The 23,462-nt window shown below is 32.7% G+C and overlaps 1 protein-coding gene across 6 annotated transcripts in view; it reads right to left on the bottom strand.

The window, feature by feature from the left end:
- Positions 1–23,462, bottom strand: part of LOC128988457 (disks large 1 tumor suppressor protein-like) — a 1,201,819-nt gene that overhangs the window by 952,757 nt on the left and 225,600 nt on the right. For 2 of the 6 annotated variants that reach the window (XM_054409751.1, XM_054409752.1), the window contains exon 1: positions 28–96. The exons of 1 other annotated variant lie outside the window; for it this stretch is intronic. The gene's annotated coding sequence lies outside the window, so the exon portion shown is untranslated. Of the gene's footprint in view, positions 1–27; positions 97–23,462 lie in introns of those variants that run through there. 3 more of the 6 variants (XM_054409754.1, XM_054409753.1, XM_054409755.1) reach the window with 3 other exon arrangements.

Raw genomic sequence — 23,462 nt, 5'->3', positions numbered from 1 at the left:
AATGAACACAATACACAATACACTCACACAACACTTGCCACAGTACACTGCCAGAGGGCATGATCCTGGTAACTTTACACCCTAAAAGCCACCACCCTCGCGATCGAGGTATACTCACATAAATATTTAGTTTTTGGTAAACTAATTTGTATTAATAACACTATTTCGAGTATTAATTAGTTGTTAACTACATTTTTCAAAACATATGTTTCTACATACCGCAGGGATACTTATTTTTTACAGTAATAGAAAAGTATTTTTTTTTTAGTATTCAAAAAATATTGTTTACATCTTTTATCTTGTTCAAGAGAATCCTTTAATCCTCACACCACGAGGAGGGTGGCTCACAGGGTGCGATATGTTACATACACACTGCACTCGCGACGTCAGGGGTAACAGCGGCGGGGTGTGCCGTAAGACTGGCCACAGAGCCGGGACAACCTTCCCGCGCAAACGCGACCCCCTTCCCTCCAAAAACACCCCACACAGTACTGAAGAGGTGGGTCAAGTGCAATTAAACATGCATAATATGTAAGTATTGAGAATTATTTTAGGAATAACAATAAGTATGTACAATATTCAATTAGTTTACGTTATACTGGTTGCATTAGTGAAAACAATTATAATGTTATGTGTTGGGTTAAATAGTCTAATACATGACAAATATTAGGAAGAATGTACAAACATGTGTGACTAATGAATATATTTTACAACAGAAAACTAATGTTATATTATAGTCAGTAGAAGCAATATTTACAGCTGGAAGTGGGTTTAACAAGTTGCAATAAGTTTTAACTATTAAGGGGTGCAGCACTGGTGATTAGAGCGCTTGAATTGCTTGTATGCAGCTTTTGAATTCTACAAATCACCAGTAGATTCTAGCTATGTGAAAATAGCCTAATCAGAATGACCGAAGACTCGATAAAAAATATCAATTCCTAATTTCTTAAAATACGCACCTAGGGGAAGTCCCCATCTAAATTAATAACGATAATAGAAAAGAGAGTAGATCTTTCTCTTGAATAAACCCCTTTAAAAATCTAAAGAAGAAGCAATGATTATTAAAATATTAAAAATAGGCATGACATTTAAAATATATGAAAAGAAACTACGGTATGTCAAAAAATTTTGGTTTATAGATAATTTACAATTTATAACTCATCACATGTTCATACATGTACATCATGTAACTGCGTAACATAAATGACATGTCCTATGTTTTTTTATTGATGCAGTAGCCTATACGCAATTAAGAAAATGTTGATCTACAAAAGCACTTTACAGCTAAACCCAATCTAAAAAACTGTTAAGCCATAAATTATAGTGTTATAAACAACTTGTAAAATACCAAATCCGTATTGATAGAAATATTGTTGAGCTGAGAAGGAATACAATCCAATATTGACCGGAGGGAAGCAAACTGTGGCAAATAAGAGAAATACAAATACACTGGTTTGTGTGTTTGCTTTCCACTCAATACGGAACAAATGTTAAACAAATTGCGCAAATTTTTAAACAAACAACTGAACCCGGTGTTTACTGGATTCTGGCAAAACCACATTCGCTGATAATGCGGTTAGCGATGTGTCTAATGATGCGATGATCTGTGTCGAATTTGTGACTTTACTAGGTTTGTTTGGTAACTAGGATAGGGAAATGTAGTTTCAAAACACATAGTATGATAATCGTAATCAAAGTTTTTCAAATAAAATGTATATTTCATCCCTCTTCGGTCTCTTCAAGTTACTAGGTCTACAGTGACTATTTTGATACGAGGTCAATAGACGGTGTCATAAGAAAACTTTGCTTGCTTGCTTTTTTACTACAAAATTGAGGCACTCAGACCACTTTTCTATCAAGGGTTGTAACTGCTTACAACATTTGGTACACATTCTAACAACAAAAAACCCTTTGTGCTTGTAATTAAACCGTACTTCAAATAATAGTGCACCGTTGAATAAACAAAATAATACAAAAAGTGGATACCAAAAGGTTGTGTACATATTCCACCTCTGGAAGCTAGCTTTCATCCCACCTATATAAAATATAAAAATAACATATAAAATATAAAAAAATATAAAATATTAAAAATAACATTATAAAATATATAAATAAATGCATAAAATACAATTTTTAAAATAAAAAAATAACATTTTTTTATATTTCAAACAAACAGCTGTTACCATTTGAAGAGTTAATTAATCAGTACCTGGGGACCGAGATTTGCTCGGGAAAAGTCAAAAATATTCTCTGACAGTATTTCTTTATCAATTGCATTATTTATCCAAATATTATTTTGCAGTCTATTTCAAATCTGATATTAAAATAGTTACACATTCATAATTCTTTATCTACTGCATACGTTTAGTAATTATTTGAAGAGTTAATAACTCATACATTATTCTACCAACACTATAAATATCCAGATTGAAAAAATACATTTTTATACTTTTTAATTACTCTTAATATTGATAAAGGGATATTTATTATGGTGTAGTATGCATTGCCATACAAAAAAAATACATTTAAATTATGATTATAATAAAGTTACATTATATTTATGATAACAAGAATTCCCTTCGAACAAGAATCTCCGGACATAGTTTACAATTTACTAAGGAAAGCTTACAGCCGATACGATCGATTTCAGCTATTCTTATCAGAATAAAAAAGTAACTACAATCCTACAACTCATGAATTGTAAAGCACTTTTTCTATGCTTACGTTAAGCAAGCTTGCCACTCTCTTTTTCTTACGGGATTTGTGATTTTTAGTAGTTTCACTCAGAGAATTCTCGAGGTTGCTTCTCTAGGTGTGTTTTAGCGAATTTCCCTATAGGGAAGTAGCTATTACCGTAGGTGGCATGGTAAGACCTAGGCCCGGGACCGATTTACTTTTTTCATTTTGATGGCCCCAGAGGCCAAAAACACCATTCGTTCAAATGTGTATATATGTATATATATATAGATTTATATATATGTGTGTGTCCGTGAACGCGATAACGTGAGTAATTTTTGTCCGATGAACTTGAATGAGTTTGCGAACCAGCATGATCGGACTATGGGAACGGGGGTTTATGGGGTGTTTTATGGGGTAAAAATAGGTTTTTCCCATTTTTGACCCTAAAAACACAAAATTTCACAATTTATTTCCAAACCATTTTGTAAAGCTTAAAAAAAAACAAACAATTTAGTATATTGAAGCGTTATTATGTGCCAAATTCATACGAAGAAAATTCATAAAAAATTTAATTTTTAAATTCCCATGTTATTCTTATGGAGAATGTCAACTGTTGTAGTTTGCTTGTTTATGAACATATTTTGATCAAATTTGGAAAATACATTGATTTCTTAATAATCTAGAGTACCTATTATCATTTTACAATAAAACACACTTTTTTACCCTCCCTGTTGCAGCAAACCTAAGTACTTGTTAAACTAATCCTATTTAAATAGGGAATAAATGTGATATTTTTAAGGAGACATTCTGGTGTAAATCCAATCAGGCAAATAGAAATTCGCTAAGCCTGCAGGTTTGCTGCGGTGGGGGTATTTTTAGAACACGCGATTACAGTCCCATTTTAAAATCTCACTTTAACCAATTAATTTTAGATATAACGAGTATACCTTTTTAATAATCGTTGTATAAAAGCCCCTATGTATTGACAGTAATCAAATAAATGAAAAAGAACCAAAAATAAACCAGGAACCAGCGGTCACATAAGAACTTTTGAGAGGGGCTTGTATAAGTTTCCATAATATAAGCTTGCTATTGCAAGTTATTGTTTATTGAGTCATACAGTATTATTGGTCAGACTTCGAACGATTGTGCGGCTGTAGTATCAATGTTAAAATAACCCAAGTATGATTTATTTCAGCATTTTACGGTTCAATATAAATGTCGCTCTATACGAATATTGATGAAATATCACTCAGCTTACTTTAGAAGCATGCCATTTTTATTATTGTTTCTTTTTTACCCATACCATAAGAATGAGCTTACTACAATGTAATTTTAATAGCGACAAATTTAGGCCTAACAGGAATATAACTAGAAAAATATATGACAATAAATAATGTCTTTCTAATTTTATTTCTTTTAATATTCATAAATGAGTGTGTGTGTTTATACTGGTTTGTATAAAATCAAATTTTATTTAAAGTCAGGTTTTAGTCTTCAAATAAAGATTTAATCGCTATAAGTTTATATCTGAAAAATATGATAAATAAATTTTCGTGATTACCGGCACGTTAAATCCGATGCAATCAATTATTTATCTCGACTTACTCAGTTTACCCATTCAATAATATCGGAAATGAAAAGTAAAAGAATAACAATGATCAGGCCCGGTCCTGCACATATGGATTAAATAAAGTCAATAACGAGGTTATTTGTTTTGTTCTACAAAAAAGGTTTACATCGTTGATAAAGATATTATATGTATGAATTGTGCAGTTGATTTCACAGCCAATTATGTGACAATTATGTCTGTACTGTACATTCTGTATAAAAACAGTCCTTACTCCTAACGGCTGAGTTAAACAATTCCGCATAGCTCTAGATATTACATGAATGTGTTATAAAGTTGATTATACGACTCATAACCATTTCACAGTGACAATTGTTTCCTGATTGTATGTAATCAAACACGTTTCTAAACGTTGAATGTTTTTAAATGTGATTAATGTATAACGAATCTTTCCTTTACGAAGGTAAATTTTATTAGGCGTGTATTCAATCTGTTTGTGACTTGGGTGTTCACAGTGAACACTTACAAAACTCACACGTTGTTCATGAAAGTTTTAAATTCAATCCTACCTGTGTTTGCAGTATACAACGAGAACTGTGTTTTTCAGTTTATAAAATAATCGTCCAATTTGTTCTTTCAAATCTTAACACAACAATATTTAGGACTTATAGTTTAAAACCCCTTTTTTCACATATCAGTCAAGAACTATGTGTTTCAGTGATTTATAAAATACAGATAATCTATTGCTATACACCCCGTGAAGAAAGATTGCATCATCGATATACAGGGTGGAACGAAGTTAGTGTTAAAACATTTCATGTGTTAAACTACTAAGTATTAGTGACAAAATGGCACCGATTTAAGTTTCCATACCCTCGCAGGTAGGTAGTAACAGACAAAACACGATATTTTAAAATATTTCTATTTGCTTCGATAAAATGATCATAAGTGCATTAAAGATTGCTTTTATTTCAACGTCATTGTCATTTTCAAAACTCTCATAAAATTTTCTAGGATAATGGTATAAAGTCATTGAGATCCAAAATCTGTATAAGCCCTTATTGTGCAATGGAAGTTTGAATTTGTGATTTTTGAGAAAACGTCATTTACTTTCACGAAGGCATTTCTATGCTACTCTAGACTATAGAGAGTGTCAAATAGTACTAAAAACTTCCTCAAATAATAATGTTTAAAATAATGTATATAAACCTACTGCTTCTTAAATTTGTTGTTATTAAATCCATAAGATATGTCAATACCTGTAGTTTTATGTTAAGTAACTCTAATGTAGAACAAAACCTTTATACTGATTAAAAAATTAAAATATGTTTGGATAAAATACACCCTATGCGTATGTGATACATACCAAATAGCCACAAAATCCCTTATTTTTTTAGGGCGATGTTTTTTCCTCTTTAAAAAATATGTAAACACAAAACAAGAGACTGCGGGCCGTTATGAATGTATAATGAGGCTGGCTGGGTGACCTATGAGCGTATCTAGAAAATAACTCTGCCTTCCATGTAAAATCCAGTGTGCATCTCTGGTAAAAATAAATAGCATAATTTAACATTACTCTATCATTGTAGGTTGGCTATATCATAAATTATAGATTGAATGAATAATATTACTATTTTTAATATTATTTAGCTAAGGATACAAAATGTTAACTAGGTGTTACATGTATTAACTTAATACCTTGATGATGAAAAATAAAAAATACCTTGATGATGAATCCCCATACTAAAAGGAAAAAAAAATTATGGGAAGGTGTGTCCGAAAATGCATATTTACCCAGATATCCGCCATTTTGTTGTTTATACAAAAATATTTTTATCTGTAATTTTTTTTATTCGATGATTATGAAATTTGGTAAACATGTTAAAATACACAATACCTATAATAGAAAAAAATAATAAAGTTGTTCCGGCTGTACATTTCAAAATGGCGGCCATTTGAATTTTTCTAACTTAAATAACTCAAAAACGGCTAATTCTACGAAAGAATGTCAAAAATACTTTTTTAGCATTTTTAATTTCCTATCAAACAATACCAAAATCTAAAAGATCAGACAAAAATTAACTGAAATATAAAGTTTTTTCTGTAAAAATAAGGCAAAGTTAGTCGCGGAACCATTTATTTTTGCCATATTTTTACACAAAAAAACTTTATATTTCAGTTATCTTTTGTTCGATATTTTGGATCTTGGTATTGTTTGATAGGAAATTAAAAATACAGAAAAAAAATATTCTTGACATTCTTTCATAGAATTAGCCGTTTTATAGTTATTTAAGTTAGAAAAATTCAAACGGCCGCCATTTTGAAATTTACGATCAGAACAACTTTATTATTTTTTCTATTAATAGGTATTGTGTATTTTAACATGTTTACTAAATTTCATAATCATCAAATAAAAAACTACACAGATAAATAAAAATATTTTTGTATAAAAACAAAATGGCGGATATCTGGGTAAATATGCATTTTCGGACATACCTTCCCATAAACTTTTTTCTTCCTTTTAGTATGGTGATTTATTTCCCAAAGTCCTAAAACGTTTTTTGGACACCCTGTATATTTAAGCTTGATCTATTTCAATGTATAAAGTAACTGGTTCCAAGTTTATGTAAACGTAATATAAGCATTAGGGTGGTTAACAGAAGCTTTATGAAAACAACTTTATAATAACATTATTTTTTACCACAAGGACCAATAAATTCACTATTTTGACACGAGCAAGGATTGAAAATAAACTTGTTGCACATGTTTCGTAATGTTACACCATTCCTTTAAAATAACAATGAATAAAACTAATATTTTTCACGTTATAAGTGTATAAAGCAGTAAAATTCCGAATGATAAGTCCATTAGCCTAAAACGTTCTACATTGCTTTGCTAGCTCTAGATGTGTAGTTGTTAGTGTATACTAAAGCAAACTATGTCATAAACAAATATTTCACCAATGAACTGGGATTAATAAAACTAGCTGTTACCCACGGGCTTCTACCCGTTTGACTTCATAAGTATTAATAAAACTATTGATTGGTTAAGTTAAGCTGAAATAAACAAAACAGATTACAGCATTACAAACAAATAATCACACCAGATTTTAATAAGGTAATAAATTGAAAGAATAGCATACAAATAAGAATAGATGAGGTATTTTTAACATTATGTGTATGGAAAGTTCCCTTTGGAAAGCAATTATGACCTTAAAGGGCAATTTATGAAAAAAATTGATAGTTTTGAGCAAGGTTTCTCGTCATGATGAACATTTTAAGTATATGGTTTATGGGGGTGTGACTTGTAGTTTTCTCAAAAGTTCATGGGTACTTTTGGCTTTAGGATAGATTTGAATGACTACTCTCTTTACATTAGGTTATTGAAAAAATTATGAAAAAGGACAGCTGAGATGTACATGCCTTAAGCTAACAAAACAACTACTGTATCTCGCAATGCATGTATTGTAAATAGTTGTAGCTCAATGCGCATATTGTATGTCACATATTTGTGTATGATAGGATTGTGTGTTCTCAGCCATTACAGTCGCTGCAGAACAGTAGGCGTCAGCAACTTCGTTACCTCAGCACCTGCCTTATAACCCAGGAACCCAATTTGTACCCAAGAACCTTTGTTGTGCTGATCTACAACAGTAACCTGATTAAAGACTTAATTTTGTGAGCTTCAAAGCGTTCAAAACGTAGTCTCTAGAAGTTATTTGATGAATATTTCAACAGAATGTAAAACTTTTTGTAACAAAATTTAGTGTAACAATTTATAGGGGAAGAATTGCATTGCTTTGGCCAAGTCAATGGTCAACAATCTCACCAGAATTTGCATGCATTGGGAGGGTATAGTCGTTTTATTACATGTGTTACCTGTTTCATTTATATACTTATTTGTTACTACTTCACTGCCATTTCCAATTTAAAAACGTGTAGTGTAAATTATCTTTGTCGATCAAAGTTGACGTATTGTATTATATGTACAACTTAAGTTTAAAAAATATTTACCCCAAAGTATGATTTTACACACAAGTTGGTTCAACGTGATACATTGTGCAAAATACCAGGGGCGTCATTTGGGTGGGGGGGCATTTCTACCCCCCCTGAATCCCGGGCTAGAGAAAAAAATATGCTGTACTAGCCAATACACAAATATTATCTCCTGTCAAATCATAAAAAGCAAGCAGACTAAAATTTGTATATTCTTGTACAGTAATTTGAAACAAAAATTATTATTGTTTTATTGTCTTAGATAGCACATTTGGAGTTTACATAAATTAATTAGTAGTTTTGTTATTCATTTACTTTTTCTGTTTGGTACTGTACGATGAACCACTTACTTCTAGTTTATATATACAGTGTACATAAAAATTCAGATTTTTTAGAAGCATTGCTTTGTCGCTTACTTTTATGAAATTCAAGTATTAAAATTATACATGTGTTAAAATGTTACGTAATTTGTTTTGAACATTGTAGACTACAAATTTAATATAGTTAAATAGAACCTTTTGTACTTTTGTGTCAAATTATTTTATTGGTGATAAAATTTGATTTGCTTTTAAGTTCTTAAATACTTGTATTTTATTTAAAAACCAAAATTAACTGTTATAAACTATAGGCTATGAACAACCGTATTCATTGCTAAATGTTGTACAAGAGAAGTCGGAGAAAATCTAATAACAAATATAATACATCTTGGAACTATTGATCACGTTTCTTAGATGACCAACTTACCAACATAAAATTATTGTGTTTCTGTCAGTTGTCAATAATTCTTAGTTTCATTAATTTTCTGCCTAAATTTAAATAAATTTGACTCATAATTTTTTTTTATTTGAAGTGCTTTTGACAATTAAAATAAGCTTAAACCCCTCTTTTTTTGTTTCAAAACTGCACAATTTTTCATTCCATACCCCCCATACCCCCAGGTGTTTGCCCCCCCCCCCCTTAAGGATTTGGTGAAATGACGCCACTGCAAAATACGTTCAAACATATAAATGTGATCACTACTTACAGCAAAGTAGAATACAAGCAAAGTTTACCTGTAACATAAAAAACAATTCGATAAATAATAGTATAACAACTCATGAAACTGCAATAAAAATTTTTCTCATTAATAATTTGTATGGTGTATGCCTTATCAGTAACTTTAAAGTGTTTCGTTATTCTTTTTCCAAGAGGCACCTGAAATACAAGATATACAGAAGGTTTTTCAAAGAACTAATTATTATTTCCATAGAAAATCACGCTACGACGATAAATTGGGACAAATATGTGTGAGGGGACTTATAAGCTGGTCTGTACCATTTTTTTTAATAAATTTCTTGTATCAAGAAATCATCTCGCCTTTTAGTGCTTAATAATCTTTAGCGTAACCCTATTTTATAGAAACGCAGTGAACGCTTAAGTAAAATAGGTTATTATGACTAAATTTATACAGACACAAGAATAAATTGTAATTTTCTTATGGTTGAAGTTTTTATTTCATTTCTGAATTAGTGAAACTAAAAAATTAAGTTCTCAAATAACACTAAACTAGATAATTGATAGTTAAATAGCAACGAGAAACTACTAAAAGCTTTTGGTAAACCTATTATACCAATTGAAGATTCACATAACCTTATTAAACCCTAGCTTTGTCACCTGATTAGCAGGAGCTGTATCCTATTATTGAAGAACCACCACAGCCGAATACATGTCGACCTTATAATGTGTGTTTTCCTGCTGCACAGCAGCAGATCATGTTCTGTATCATGTTTTGTGTTTTCCTGCTGTGTGTTTTTTTTTTGCAATTGCTCGATTTCGAGCAACAGGGACACTAGTATTTAATTTAAGGGAACTTATTTCCACTTATCATGAACGGTGTATCTCGCTCTATCCTACAATCTATCAGTTCAAAAGTTACAGAAATATGACTCAAATTAATTTTAAAGAAGATAATAATGAACAAAGATATAAAATGGAAACTAATACGTCGTCATATTACGAAAAATAAAATTCATTTAGCCAGCTGTAACCATTAGTACATTAGTAACATTAGTAATCTTGGAAAATTGTTCAAATAAACTTGTTATAGTGTGCCTCCACAGCTGTTCCATTTAGTTTTACTCTTTGCTTTAATTTTTAGAAAACCTAATTAAATGAAAGAAAGGTCGATTTTACATCAGTACTCTGATTAATTCAACTACAGTAAATGAAGTTTCGGAATCCTATACCAACCAACAACCTGCATGCAAATAAAATTACTGATTCAAGGCCATCCATCTTAAGCATAGTAAAACAACGAACCTAAAAATGTCAAAGTACCCCCTTCACAAGGTTGTTAATTGACCGTATGCGGATTGGCTATGGATGCAGAAGGGTAGTCGAAATATCTAGGTAACTGAGTGGTTATAGTGCTCACATAGTAATCAAAAGGTCGACGGTGCGATCCTGAGGAAATTTAGTAGCTCTTTGATGGTTCGAAACTGTACCCAGAAGTCCTTGATTATTGGGTAGTATAAATGGCCCTAAATACTCTAACAGAAATCAGTAACAAAGCTACACATCACATTCCATTCTACACTCATCGGTCACTCATATTTGAGATGAGAGATTGATATTTGAGAATACGCACAAAGGTGGCGTCCTCATCTCAAATGAATGTGAATATAAGGTGTTGTACTATATCCCAATGGCTGTAAATTGCATGTAAAACAAACACTACATATATACTGCAATATTAACTAAATAATCCTACTAATATTATAAATGAGAAAGTTTGGATGTATGGATGTATGTTTGTGACAAGTGAACGCGTAAAATACTGGTCAAATTGGGCTGAAATTTGGCATGATGATAGCTCACATTCTCGATTAACATATAGGCATATTCTTATTTCAAAAATCCTTTCGGGCTCCGCCCCAGTGGCTCTGGAGTTTCCCATGTTAACCTTATGAGAAATGGAATTATTGAATCTTAACAGCTGTTTCAATTAAACAAGTTGGTTCTGTTCTATAATGTTCAATAGCATTAAAGTTACAAGGATTACCAACAGGGTGCAGCACTATTATTTCTTTTACATTTATGACAACAGCTAATTTGCAACCAAAAGGTGAGTGAGCGTAGCGAACGAACTTCAACCTGGAGGCGGAGTTAGCGTAGCGAACGAGCTAACCTGAAGGCAAGTGAGCGCAGCGAACGAGCTCCAACCTAAAGGTGAGTGAGCGTAGCGAACAAACTTCAACCAGGACGTGATTGAGCCATGCGAACGAGATAATCTTGAAAATTAAGAAGTTAAACGGGGCAAAGCCCGCGGGTTACAGCTAGTATTTTAATAACTCATCACATGGCCACAAAACAACTAGTGCTCGAATAGCAACTAAAGGTCAACAGCGTTAGTCACTCTAGACATCGTGTTATTAATAAAATTACTCTTGAAAAATTACCCCAAGCTGTACATTGAACCTAAATAGTACTGTACTTCGAATGTACAGTAGGCCTATATAAATTACTATTAATTCAGCATTTAATTTAATTTCAAAAGAGGTCTGGTCCTGGTGTAAACGGATTTTGTTCTAATTGTTTTATTCATATTGATCCAATTTGTAGGAATATTTATGCATAAACAAAGTGCTTCGAAACATGTAAAAACAGTATGTAAAAAGTAAAAATAGTAGTGTCAAATAATGATATATTGATTTGGATTTTTATGGTTGCGAACCACCTGAAAGGCACAACTATGGTGCCAAAACTAGCCAATTGCAATCCAGGGATTGCAAAAACAGGTCTTTAGACACTTTATTGATATATATCTGCCCTCGCCATTAAAAGTGTCTTACTTATTTCAGGATTGAATTAATATTCAATAATCGCAATACTATTATACTTTTTTTTGTACAATTACAACAAAATAGTCAAAGTGTGACAATAATATATGTATATTTTTTTATTTGACCTGTCTTTAGGATATCTCTTTTTCAACCTTTCTGTCTATATTTAATTTACTCAAATGTTACTAAGTTCACACTAAACCAACTCTCTACAGTGTTAAGTAACATAAACAATCATTAATGTGTAGTGTAGTTGCAAAGCCCTCACAATTCAAGCAGGAGTTATAGTCGTTATCCTTCCAAACGTGGTAATACTAGCAAATGCTATCCAAACTTCACTGTTAAGTATTTTGCCATGCTCAAATTTTGCGCTATAACAATTGCATTGGAATTGGACAGTACAAAAAAAGAAGAATTTACTTAATTCATCAACATCCAATAATGCAACACATCACATTCTTTTATTTTTATATTGGTGACGTTTGAGTACCGTAATGTTTCTCTGATATATTTGAGTGGATTTTACTATTAAAAAATTCCATTATTTGGCTATAACACCTATAAAATGACAAGATAAATTATTACAACCAGTTAAAATAGCTTTACAAAAAACCAAGAGGTTAAATTACAAGAAACCACACCTATATTTTCTTTCTATACCCGTTTGCCTTAACATAATCCGGTCGGAATTAGCCTAAAAATAGTTGTCGGCTAATTTATGATACTATGTACTATACAGTGTGTCCAGTAAGTATATAGCAAAACTCCAGTAAATGGTTCTATGGGTCAAAATAAAATGGGAAATCAAGTATATTTTGGTAAAAAAAATCACTTTTTTTTCTGCCATTTGGATTTTTTTTACATTAACACCATTGCAGTTGAGCAATCCATTTTTTTTTCTTTGGATTGTCAAATCAGATAATTGTAATTGTAATTTAGAAAAACTAATTTTGGCATCTCCTGTTTAGGAAGCTATATAAGGTTAAAATGTAGGTTGACATCTTCTGTTTAATAAGCATAAGTTCAATGCTCAACTGTTATATAAAGTGTTTTCCTCCCTTTGTCATCCACAAGATTAGAGTGTAAATCTGCTTCACAACTTCTCAACTGATCAAACTTCATGTTACGTCGCTACGAGAGGTAACTAACTTTGTAAACACTAATTTGTAAAATATAGCTAGAAAACTTATCTAATCACTACGTCAGTGTCACTCAATATTAGTTACACCTGTATATGTTTGTATGTCAAGACATCATCGGCAGGTGCATGGCTTCAGCCAATGGCGTCGCCAGATAGTGTAAACACAATGCATACCCAACATTTCATTTAGATAATGTATATAAAGATTTACAACTAACACAAACCATCTGTTAAAATTTTACGATCATGTAGACCTTGTAACATGTGGCAGACTTGTTAGTCTTGCTAATGTCTTACTTAACTCCATCAGCTGGGAGTCAATGTAAAACATGGAATCTTAAGAAATATTTTTAATTAGTTTCTCATAAAGATAATTATAATATTATTTAGTGCATTATTATTTTACTTGTCTCAACAAGAGTTTCGATAGAAAACTTAAAATACCTGCACTACAAAAAAATGCATAGTTCAGATTTATTTTTAAGTTTATTGTTTAAACTAGAGCGTAATAAAGCTTCTATTAATAACCGTGTTTTGGCCATTTCATCATTATAAAAGTTTTCTCTTTTGAAAGCAATTTATAATGGATAGAGTTCAGGCAGTAGAGAGGTAATAACTTACCTATCCTTTTTTCAAAGCTACACTTTACTAAGACTTTGTTTTAATTAAAAGCAAACAATTAACATTTAGGTCAATTATGAAAACCCTTGATACAAATTCGACACCAAACTAAATTTCAAGTAAACTTTAGGTACCAATCTATTTTGGACACAATGGTTTCTTTGCCAAATGTAATACTTTAACAACACACTGACTTCATGATGGTTGGCCCCTGGATCGTTAAAATTAGCACTAATAAGGCTTATATTACCTGGCTTCTGTCTCCGATCCTCGGTAGTTTTAAGAAACTACAGCTGTTTCATGCCTTATATTGGCACATCCTCAGGTTTGGTGAACGCCAGCTTTTCTATAAAATATCATACAATTCTGTAAGACCACGAATGCTTCTAGAAGTTATAGAAAAGCTGGCGTTCACCAAACCTGAGGATGTGCCAATATAAGGCATGAAACAGCTGTAATTTCTTAAAAATAAGACAGAAGCCAGGTAATATAAACCTTATTAATACACTGACGTTTAAAATAACTTTGTATGTTCTTGTTGTTTGGCTGTTGTTGTTGTTAGTCTTTCTGTCCTCTTATCGATCAACATGCACAACCGGGTCCTCGAGGTAACATTTGGCAAATAAGGAATCCAAATAAAGCTTTTCTTTTAATAATAGTTACTCACACTAACACTCAGGAGTATAAATTTCCCATTTGTATTCTCAAATTGCACCTATCTTAAAGGCTAATAATCATTTCTGGTATTAAAGTTATGGTTGTAGAGCCCATAATAGAGGAGGGTCTTAAAGTTTACGATTAATTGTTTTCTTATTTATCTTAGGTCCAGGCAATTATGTACAATATCTTTTCACCTGACAATAAAATAAAACGTAAAGCACAAATGGTAAAGTTTATCCTAAGATGATGGACCATTAGTCGATATCGGCGTACTCTAGACGTTGACAAAATGAACCACTCATGAAAACGGACTTATTTAGAAATAGGACATGGAGTATACTTAAACTATTTAAAGTCAATGATTAGAGGCATATTTCCTATATTCTTAAATGAAATCATTATAGGACAAAATCTCGTGAAATACATTATATTCACTAATTTGAGATACAGTATAATAATAATAATTTAATAATAAATATAATAGTTGGAGTTTAAATAGCATGAGAGAACTGATATAAAATATGAAGTATATTAACAGTATTTGAATTTGTTTAGAACATAAAATTGTTTCGAATATATGAAATACTAATGGTTATTTGTCGTGTTTAATAAGACCATTGTCCACCATTGTAGACAACAAATTGTGAAATAAACTTGAGTAGAATTAAGTTAATTCGACACTGCAGAGGGAGGGCTCGAGTATCGGTCTCTAATCTGGTTATAATGTGAACTAAAGCAACAAACTGAGCCGAAACTGGATTAGAGAAGGTCGAGATATACAATGCTGAGAATGTGGATTGCACTCTGGCTTTTGACCAGGTAATTCACATTTTTTCTATAATTGCATGTAGTGTAAAACGTGTATGGAATTTCTTATGATAAATAAGTCTATGGGGATGAGTGGTTATCGTGTTTAGCTAATAATCAGACGGTGGCCGCTTCAATCCTTAAGTAAAACAAATAGCTTGGTTGTTTAAGCCAGAAACCCACTAGTTCCGATCCGATCAGTTTCGATCCGTTCTTCCAACGACATTGTTGGGGGCGAATCCATCTCTGGATCTCTGGATCATTGTTGTCGGATGTCAGATCTGACTTTTCTCCAGTCTGCTAATTAGTCACTGTCTAGCATCCTGTGACATGAGTGGAGACGAACATTTGATGAAAGCAGTTTGGGAGTATCCCTTTCTTTATACAGTAGGTAATAAAGCAGCTTGAAAATATTCTGATGCTTTCATTGGTGCAAGTTCTACAGATTCGAGTGGTGATTGGTTCTTAAATTTTGGACCAACTATTATAGAAAAGATTATGCGCATGAAGAACTATCGGTTAGACAAACAATGATTTTTACTACTCCAGCACCCCAAAAAAGGCTGAAACATATATTAATCGTCGGAAGTGCTGAAGGCGTCGGACGCAGTCGGAGACTAGTCGGGTCGGATCGGAGAGCGTCGGACTATTGGGTTTCCAGCATATAAAAACCCAGATTTCCCTGATTTTTGGGAATTATTTAGGGATAAAGTTCCTGCATAAACAGCTTATATTGGTCATTCGATAACAGGGCCACATTTAACAAGAAACATTCTTTATTTTGTTTCACCTTAAAACGCAAATCTTGATATCATATTAACTTAATTAAATATTTTATTATTTTTATTTTATTTAAAAAAAAGAGGTTGGCGGCCTCTTTTAACCTTGCATTTGCCCGTCCACATAGACTAAGCGCCCGTGCGTGGATCGTTTACAGCAAAGCAAGGAGTGAGCCGGTACAATACAAAGGTGAACTGTACTGATAAAATTTTATCGGCAGTGACCAGATCCGAACCCACGACACTACTGCCTTGGGCCCGAAGTCCGCGACGCTACCGACTGAGCCACCGACTCACTCGGTGCAAAAACAGCTATTTATAAAACTAATGTGTATTATAAATTCAATTGCATGCGGATTGTTTAGTAAATAAGTTTATAAACACATCGCACACAAGAAACTCAAAAAAATTATTGCAGTAACAATTCACCAGCCAACCAAACAGCAGAATCGTATATGTTTGAAACTGTAATATTTTGTAGCATACCGTGTGCTTTTTAAATATTCTTTTTTTAGGTACAAAGTGCAATTATAGAAAATGATCTCTACATAACGAGGACCCTAACTGGTGTGATAATCTAATTAAAATGACCAGCCTACATGTTATTGGTATTCCTAGTGTAGATGTCATGAATATTAAAAACTTGCCACAGAATAAAATAAATATTCCAAGAGAGAACCATATACAAATCACATTCCCGGGTAACAATACTTCACTCTGAGAGAGGCACTGACCTAGTTGACAACATGGCGGAACACGGAGACAACTTAAGTAGACGTCCACTTAAATGTTTTACAACAATTATATTCAGATTTTGATTCATTATGTTCGTGCACTTCATATATATTTGTATTTCCAAATTTTTGAAACAATTTCATTTGGGGTTTGATTTGTTTGTGAGACAATTTCATTTAAATTTGAATTTGTGAGACTGCATATAAGGTTAACCTGTATACAATCTCCCATTATTTATGCTTTTTAGTAAGTGTAGTAAAATACAATGTATAATAAGAGCACAAAGTCTCTTTGCGCACTAGGTACACAAATAAATATTGCAATGGAGATTACCACCAGTCAAACCAGGTCCAATGAGAAGCTAGGATTTTAATCTACTCTCATTATCCATATGTATTTTGAAAATTGTTTAAGTTTTTTTTTGAAGAGCTAAAAAAACAAATCATTGTATTGCGTGCGTATTATTTTAGACAGTTTTGTTTATTTTTGTACATGTTACACTTTAAATTTCATCATCGGGTTTTAATTGTACTATTAGATAATTTAAATAATAAATTAAATGAGTATGTTTAAAACGTATTTTTTCTATCTATACTACTACTTTTGAGTTTCTTCAATGTATAATTGTTAAATCGATAACAGCTTTACATACAATATAATCTCGTACTGTTACATTATGTACCAAACAATTATGTGTTTAATAATCAAGGTGTGTTGCTATTGCTAACCAGTGTTCCCAACGTAAACGGATTTTACGGTCAAACCACGGATGCGGTTGCTGCATAATTAATAATATGACCGCCATCCTCTTACTAGGCTAAACATACTAATTAGGTTACGCTTCTAAGTGTGTTTTACCAATCTTAATAAGATCTGATTTTTATTTAGTAAATAAACATGGAGATTGAAGTATACGAAACCACAATAGTTATAGAGTTCGCAACCATATTTTAAATTAGGTTGGAATGTGACAAATGATGATAAATTACATTCAAGCTAAATACTACCAAGTAAAGGAGGTTGGTTTAATTCACATTAAAACCTTACTCAAATGTAAAAAACTAAGTAAAACGGCTAACGTTTAGGCGCCACTGTGGTCTGCAAAATATCATATCATTTTACACACCAAATTAAAAGACTACGCGCTTTCATTTGCCTATTAATCGTTTCAATATGTAGATGTTTCTTTCAATCAAATCCAACTTATACAAGCCCTTGATACCTCAATATAAGAACGAAAACTAAATATTCCAGACCATAAAACATCCTTTATTAAACACGATATCCTTATGATGCCACCATATTGTTCAACTCACGGTCCGACGAACCTTAAGTTGACTATTTTAACAGAGGAAACTCAAAAATGTTTACAAAAATATGTGTTTATCACGTAAAAGATTATTTCAACCATTAGTAACATGGATTACATTGTCAATAAGAATTTGTATTTATAACATAGATTTTGTATTTTTTATGAACTATTTTACTACGTGGCACAGGCCATGAATAATGTGTCTTACATGGTTTTACGCTAAAAGAACTGCTGTGATTTTATTCGATTTACAGACTGTGAACAGCTGTCTAATTTGTAGGGAGAATAATAGAGTCAATTTCATCACTACAAAACAAACAATGAACATTTTCCCATATAAATAAAAAGTTTAAAGCCAGAAATCACAAAACCGTTACAAATATATTTTGGGCTACCTTCATAATTAGTTTCATAACAAATTATTAAAATTTGCAATAATTAAGATAGGAGAAATAAATAGCTTAGTTAAGAAAAAAGATTCTGCAAACTGATTTCTCTAAAATACAAAAACCCAAAGCATAACATTCCACGTAGGGACAGTCACAAAGATAAGAGCATACTGTTGCCAAGCCCTGGAGGAAAGATGTTATGATATTGTGCTTTTATAGGTCAGTCCATTATATTGCATTCATGTAGTACAGTAGTATGCGTCGTGTCACGTTCTTCTATTAACCTTTTACAAACTATTGTTTTAAATAACTATTTCAACAGTTGTATTATTCGTTTCGCACTGTTACTTTCTAATAGACTGTTACTTAAGTGTGTTACTTTTAGCGAATTTCGCTATAGGGAAGTAGCTATTACCGCAGGTAGCACGGTAACAACTAGACCAGGGACCGGTTTACTTTTTCGTTTTGAGGTCGCTAGAGATGAAAAACACCATATGTTCAAATTTATATGTACAGTATATAATATCAGGTAATGTTCACTTTTAGTAAATAACTCGATTAATTTTAGTCCAATTTTGATGAGACTTGGCTTGAAGTTGGAGGGGGGGTACACTTAAATGAGTCCGCAGACCAGCAAGATCCGCTCATGGGAGCTAAGTTACTGGGAGTTGATTTTTTTATCGGGTTTTTTAGACTTTTACTACTAAAACATGAAAATGCCTGATTTGTTTTCATACATCATGTGGAGCTAAAAAAAATTTGCATATTGAAGCATTGTTGTAAAATTTAACGTTACAGAGAAAATAAAAAAAATGCATTTAAGATTCCCATGTTATTAAGTAAACTGTAGTAGTGTGCTTGTTAATGGATGTATGTTGATAAAATTTAGAAAATTTACTTATTTCATCCTATGCTATTAACATTTGACACAAAATATGTTACCTTCCCCGTAGCAGTAAACCTAGGTACTTGTTAAATCTGATGTTATTTAAATGGGGAATAAATGTGTCTTGTTTATAGAAATATTTGAGTACAAATCCAATCAGACAAATTGATATTCACTTAGTCTACAGGTTTGCTGCAGAGGGGTTATTTATAGTTTTATTTGGTAAAATAGTTAAGCGAGCTAAGAAAAATCGTTGAATTCTATAGATGTAAACAGATAGATAAGTGCTTGCCATAAATATTACGTCTTACAAAACCAAGCAATTTATATGGAAAATATTGTGCCCTACTACTTGAATCCTTATAACAGCTGAGGGATATTATTTATTTAGCAGAAGAATCAGGGAGAGTTCTTGACCATTAGGTCGAGAGCCTTCATGAAATTACACCATTAGTAAGGTCCTCAGAGGTCCTTCAAGTTTATCAGTACGGGAGTTTTATGTAGTTACGAGTTTCATGTATGTCGGACGAACAGCGAAGTTTTGACTATAAAAATATAATCAGCTAAAATACATATGTTTTAAATTCCTTTAGCTTTGTAATTAACTTTCTAGATAAGGAAATACTGTACGAACAATCCTTAATGTTTCAACAAAGAAATGCTGGCAGTTGGTAATAATTTTTTTTTACAAAACATATGAAATAATATTAGTTTTTATTTCAAAGCATATTTAATCACAGATTATGAATGATAGAACTAATAACACAAATATTCTAAACATAACAGATGTTTGTACTAAATATACTAAGGAAATAATAATAAAAAGTCAGAAGTATTTTATTATTATGTTTTCATAAATAATTCATTTACAAAGTGATAAAACTCTGACAACAGAGCTCTTGAGGAAATTTAATCTAGTTTTATACAACCATCTAAACCTATCTCCTATATCTTATACTTTGTGAATACCCCTAATAAGGTAATCAAATTACAGTAGCAATCTGGAATCTTGTGTGTTTTTATTTTAAGATGAACCTAATTGAATGCATTAATTATTACAAATATTGTTTGTAAATACTAAAATATTGAATAATCTTACCACCCTCTTCTGTATCAAGTTGTAGCATTCACATTTCGTTTGATTTTATGTTTGATGTTAAAAGTAGTTGTTACTCGTAGACACGTTTACAAAGTAGGTCGATCTTGACAGGGGAGTTCCTTCAAAACCAGCGTGAGAGAAATAAAAGTCTGTCTCATTTCCTTATATTTTCCATGGCAGTCACCAGGCTTTTTATTAACCTATGTGGAAACAAAGCTTTTGCTGCAGTACTAGTAAATGGTAAAAACTCATAGATTTAATCTAATACAAAGATTTAAAGTTTTACAATAATAAAGACGTTTAAAGACATCTTGACCAGGGTGTAGTGTGTTGTTTGAAGAAAGGACCATTTTATTTACGATCGCTTGTATCAATAGCATGTACCTTACCTAAATAAGAAGAGCAAGCATTAAAATCTACTTTACTGACACAAAGTTGTATACAAAATCTATTGTGAAAAATTATGAGTAAAATTAAAAAAAATCTCTTCTCGCTTAATATTTGCTAATTTTCATTAAATTTAATTAATGAGAATAAGACCTTTAGACACCCAAGTAAAGTGATTTATCATTTTATAATTTAATATTCTAATAATAAAAACCTACTTTCTAGTGTTAAAGCGATTTAGTAGCACACCTATTCCAAAGCAGACATCGTTCTAACAAACTGCTGTAGATAGGGAGCGATGTGGTGGATTTAAATTTTAAGCATATCGTTGTTTCTAAATTCTGAAGAAATGAAATTTTACAAACTAACGGGCCCAAGTGCTGCCCATAGCACCCATTTCTCAACTTATTTGAGCATCAATCTCACCATTACAAGACGCTATTCGTCGACACAGGAGCAACAGAGAAGTGCTATAGTATATTGCGGTAGTAAAGAGGAGCGCACCCGGATCTACCGGCTCTGGCAGAATACACGGGTACAATATACCAGGCAGCAATCAAAGAAACAATCCTTGCTCCGGGTTCAACAAAAGAAGAAGGTTTTTAGTAAGTAATCTGATCAATGAATAGTGCAGGTGTCTCCCACTACAGGTTTGCTACCTCTACTTGTGTGTATGAAACTCATGTTCACTCAGTCTCAACAGATTGGCTACCTCTACTTGTGTGTATGAAACTCATGTTCACTCTGTCTCAACAGATTGGCTACCTCTACTTGTGTGTATGAAACTCATGTTCACTCTGTCTCAACAGGTTTGCTACCTCTACTTGTGTGCATGAAACTCATGTTCACTCTGTCCCAACATGTTCGCTACCTCTACTTGTGTGTATGAAACTCATGTTCACTCTGTCTCAACAGATTGGCTACCTCTACTTGTGTGTATGAAACTCAGGTTCACTCTGTCTCAACAGATTGGCTACCTGTACTTGTGTGTATGAAACTCATGTTCACTCTGTCTCAACAGGTTTGCTACCTCTACTTGTGTGTATGAAACTCATGTTCACTCTGTCTCAACAGATTGGCTACCTGTACTTGTGTGTATGAAACTCATGTTCACTCTGTCTCAACAGATTGGCTACCTCTACTTGTGTGTATGAAACTCATGTTCACTCTGTCTCAACAGGTTTGCTACCTCTACTAGTGTGTATGAAACTCATGTTCACTCTGTCTCAACAGATTGGCTACCCCTTCTTGTGTGTATGAAACTCATGTTCACTCTGTCTCAACAGGTTGGCTACCTCTACTTGTGTGTATGAAACTCATGTTCACTCTTTCCCAACAGGTTTGCTACCTCTACTTGTGTGTATAAAACTCATGTTCACTCTGTCTCAACAGATTAGCTACCTGTACTTGTGTGCATGAAACTCATGTTCACTCTGTCCCAACATGTTGGCTACCTCTACTTGTGTGCACGAAACTCGTGTTCACTCTGTCCCAAAAAAAGTTGGCGAACCTCTACTTGTGTGCATGAAACTCGTGTTCACTCTGTCTCAACCAGTTGGCTACCTCTACTTGTGTGCATGAAACTCGTGTTCACTCTATCTCAACCAGTTGGCTACCTCTACTTATGTGCATGAAACTCATGGTCACTCTGTCCCAACAGGTTGGCTACCTCTGCTTATGTGCATGAAACTCGTGGTCACTCTGTCTCAACAGGTTTGCTACCTCTACTTGTGTACATGAAACTCATGTTCACTCTGTCTCAACCAGTTGGCTACCTCTACTTGTGTGCATGAAACTCATGTTCACTCTGTCTCAACCAGTTGGCTACCTCTACTTGTGTGCATGAAACTCATGTTCACTCTGTCTCAACCAGTTGGCTACCTCTACTTGTGTGCATGAAATCATGTCCACTCTATTCCAACAGGTTGGCTACCTCTACTTGTGTGCATGAAACGCATGTTCACTCTGTCCCAACATGTTGGCTACCTTTACTTATCTTTATGAAACGCAAGTTCGCTGCTTTCCTTACAGGTTGGCTACCTCTTATTGTTTGCATGGTACACATGTTCACCCCTTTTTCCTCAAAATAATAGAGTCGACCCAGGTGCGTATCTTTAAGCCGAGTATGAACATAGGATGTGTGGAGATTTAAGCGAAATTATCTGTTTAGGTTTACTTCCCCATTATTTATTTCACTTTACTGTTATTACTGCCTATGAAAAACATTTATTTTTCTAGGGGCATATATAAAACAGTGTAAACAAAGACAGTATTTCTCAAAATAATAAGAAAATGCTGAATACCATGTTTTTAGCTAGATCATTAGTAGGGAGGAGAAATTGGTGTAATACTACCTATAGTTATCTGATAGATTTTTGTAGCACTAATTTTTTCCTTCATACATACTATAGAAAGAGATTAGCTATATAATTTATAAGACCCATTTAAAATTCTATCAGAACAATTATACCATATTCAACAGTAACTGCTGGTATATACAGGGTGTTCATTTGAAAACTTTCCATATCTGTTGTGTGCAAAGGTAAGGCTCTTAACACTTTTTTGTTCTCATTTCCCCCTA

The sequence above is a fragment of the Macrosteles quadrilineatus genome, unplaced genomic scaffold (assembly GCF_028750875.1).
Source record: "Macrosteles quadrilineatus isolate MER2022 unplaced genomic scaffold, UCM_ALF_1.0 Scaffold_3__2_contigs__length_128488019, whole genome shotgun sequence".
In the NCBI taxonomy this organism is placed as follows: Eukaryota; Metazoa; Arthropoda; class Insecta; order Hemiptera; family Cicadellidae; genus Macrosteles; species Macrosteles quadrilineatus.
This window is presented reverse-complemented; position numbering and strand designations above follow the sequence as displayed.